We start from the raw sequence: 3,492 nt of genomic DNA, 5'->3' as shown, positions 1-3,492 counted from the left end.
ACATTTACCCCTTCACCTAGCACTACAGACCTACTCCTGTTCCTATATCCTGTGTTACTGTGTGAAGGAAGGATGTACATACATTGGAGATGGTTCAGAGGAGATTTACTGGACTAATTTGAATAGTTGGCGAGCTCAGCTGGCTGGAAAATTGGTTTGTCTAATGCCAATAATGTGGGCTCAATTCCCAGACCAGTTGAGGTTATTGTGAAGGACTCTCCTTCTCAACCTCTCTCCTCACACGAGGCATGGTGGCTCTCAAGTTAACCACCATCAGTTACCTCTCACTGATGAGAGAGCAGAGGTATGTGTGCAGTAGTGATGCACACCTCTCTTATTAATTCACTTTGTGTAATGGTTTTCCAATTGAAATTCCTAAATCTTCTGTGCAGATTTTAGAGAGAGAGAATAGTCCTCAGCAATCAATGACTTAACACCTCCACCCTAACTTGATGATTGTATTTTTCTAAATGCAGTAATTGGCCTCAGAACTCACATACCTCCTTACTCTCTAATGTCTCCACTGATTTCATTCTGTTCTCATTTCCAGAATCCCAAGGCAGCCTATTTAAACAGTAACACCCCAAGCCACAATGGCAGCATACTGAGTCTCCATGGTAGCAATTTGTGCTGTGTTGGAAGCTCAAATTGATCATCAGATGCTCGAGCACTGTGCATGGTCTCCACATCTGTTGTTGAAGGCAAGTGCCAATTCCAATTAGAAATAATGGGGGTTCCAGATCTGTGCTGATCCAAGTTGGAGATTGGCTCCTCCAAGTTCCCTGGCATTTGGGCATACACTAAGTGCACTGAGCACTCAACCCCATTAGGTTTCTGTGATGGAGCCCATCGAAATCCTTCTTTGAAGGAATACAAGTCTGTGACATTGCCTATGTCAAGCTGGCTGCTGTGGAATGCTTTGTCTGACCCTTCTCCTAAGCTCCTTCTTTACTCCACCTCACCACCCCATGATAGAGGAAGTCCCTCCCCGTTGCCATCTGATAAGCCAACGCCTCCAGTGCACCATCAGAGAACTGGGATTCACTCAGGCAGTCTTGTGCTGGATATCTCAGTTTCCCTGGAAGTCTCAAGCAACTTCCCTTTCAGAACTACTAGCTGCTTCTAAATAGCTATTGTGCACTTCCAATTTCAGTGCCCACTCCTGAGTCCAACAGCCAGTCAATAACTTTGGTAACACTGGCTTCACACAGTAATCATTGAAGTGAGCAAACAGCTTCGATTATATCTGTGCCTGCAGCCTCGGGTTAGGTTAATGATTGTTTCCCAATGCCTATACCCATTCTCTGCACCAATCAATTTCATTCCCACTCAGTTAGAAATTCTGACAACTGCATTGGAAGCTAATGCACTAACTTTCATTCTCACTCCATGTTGTGGTATGCCTGTTTTTCTAATCTCTGTTCTGGTCTGTTCGTTAACAATATTTTAAGCCATTAGACAATAAGATGGAAGAGCAGGCCATTCAGCCCCTCAAGTCTGCTCCACCATTCAATGAGCTCATGCTTAATCTGATAATCTTCAACTCCACTTTTCTGCTTTATCCCCATAACCCTTGATTCCTTCAGTATTAAAAATCAGTCTATTTCAGCTGACCCTATGAAGAGTAACCCATCTAGACCCAGTTCCCTCTGACTAATGCACCTAACACTATGGGCAATTTAACATGGCCAATTCACCTGACCTGCACATCTTTGGACTGTGGGAGGCAACAGCACCCAGAGGAAACCCATGCAGACACGGGGAGAATGTGCAAACTCCGCAGTCACCCGAGGCTTGAATTAAACCTGGGACCCTGGTGCTGTGAGGTAGCAGTGCTAACCACTGAGCCACCGTGCCGTCCTCAATCTTTGGAGTTTCTGTTCACTTTGACCTCTCACTTCCTTTTATATATTTAAAGGAACTCTCGTTTGTTTTTATATTGCCTGCTAGTTAACCCTCGAAGTTTATTTTCCCCCCTTTTTGACATTGTTCGTTGGATTTTAAATCTTTCCCAATCCTCTGGCTTATCACTAGTCTTTGCCACATTTGATGCTCTTTCCTTGCAATTTGATATTCTCCTTAATGTCTCCAGCTTATTTTCTTCTAAGAATCTTCCCTCTTCACTGGGACATAACTTTGTTGTAAGCAATGAACTATTTTCTTAAACATCTGCAATTGCTCCATAACCATCTTGCTGCTAAACTCTTTTCCTAGTCTACTCCTGCCAATTCAGCTCTCATTCCTTTGAAATTGCCTTTACTTAAATTTGTTTGTTTAAGTTTTAATGGATGTTCCTGACCCAGGTCTCTTATTTCCATACTGAATGCTAAATTCTACCATATTATGATCACTATTTCCTTGGGTATCTATTATTCTGAGATCACTTATTAAACCCGCCTCATTACAATTTACTGGATCCAAACATAACATGATTCTTGATGGTCAGAAATTTTACCAAATATATTCTATGAATTTTTCCTTATGGCTACTTCTGTCGATTTGATTTTCCTAATTTACATGAAGATTAAAGTCACCCATGATTAACGTGCTGTGATTCTTAAATGTCCTCATTATCTCGTGATTTATTCTCAATCCCACTGTGTAACTGCTGTTAAGAGACCTTTAGACTACTCCCACCGGTTTTTTCATTTCCTTGTAATTTCTTATCCATCCCATTTCCACCCAAATGGATTTTAATCTTCCAATACAAGTTCATGTCTTGCTGTTGTATTTATTCTGCCTAGTACAAATAAAGCAACCACAGTACCCCTTCCTCCCTTTTGAAAAGCTTTGATCTCCTTTTATCTGTGTAATGTGTATAAGAAAAATCTCATTAATGTCTATTTGCGCCACTAACTTATTTATTTTGTTCCATGTAGTGTCACCTAGCAGAATTAGCCCTGGACTATTAATCCAGAGATCCAGGCAATGTCCTGGGGACCCAGGTTTGAATCCTGCCCTGGTGGAATTGAGAATCGAATGATGACCATTGCTGATTGTTGGAAAACCCACTGCTTCACTAAGCTCATTTAGAGAAGGAAATCTGCCATCCTAACCTTATCTGGCCAATGTGTGACTCCAGACCCATAGTAATGTTGTTAATTCTTAGTTGCCCTCGTGGCAAAATATAGATGGGCAATAAATGTTGGCCTTTTAATCCAAATCCTATGCATGAATATTAAAAAATCAATTTTCCAAGACACTGGTTCCAGCATAGTTCAGGTGAAGCATGTTCCATTAGAACCGCTCCCAGTACATCAGTACACTACAACGTGAACCTATTCCAATCTGTAAGCCATTCCTTGAACTCACTGACTTTAGTTACCTGTTGCCAGTTTAAATTTTGCCAGCACCAACACTGGAGTGGCCAGAGGTACCAGGTTTCACAAGAGCCTGAGCTTGAATTAATTACCAGTGCAGCAGGGAACCCTTGCATCATCATCTCCTTTTGTCTCTGTTTTTGCTCAACAAACACAGACTTCCTGTCAGCCA

Source organism: Chiloscyllium plagiosum, unplaced genomic scaffold (genome assembly GCF_037043375.1).
Source record: "Chiloscyllium plagiosum isolate Xiang-an unplaced genomic scaffold, Cpla_swu_hap1 HiC_scaffold_2, whole genome shotgun sequence".
In the NCBI taxonomy this organism is placed as follows: domain Eukaryota; kingdom Metazoa; phylum Chordata; class Chondrichthyes; order Orectolobiformes; family Hemiscylliidae; genus Chiloscyllium; species Chiloscyllium plagiosum.
The sequence above is the reverse complement of the archived record's forward strand: the minus strand, read 5'-3'. Positions refer to the sequence as shown.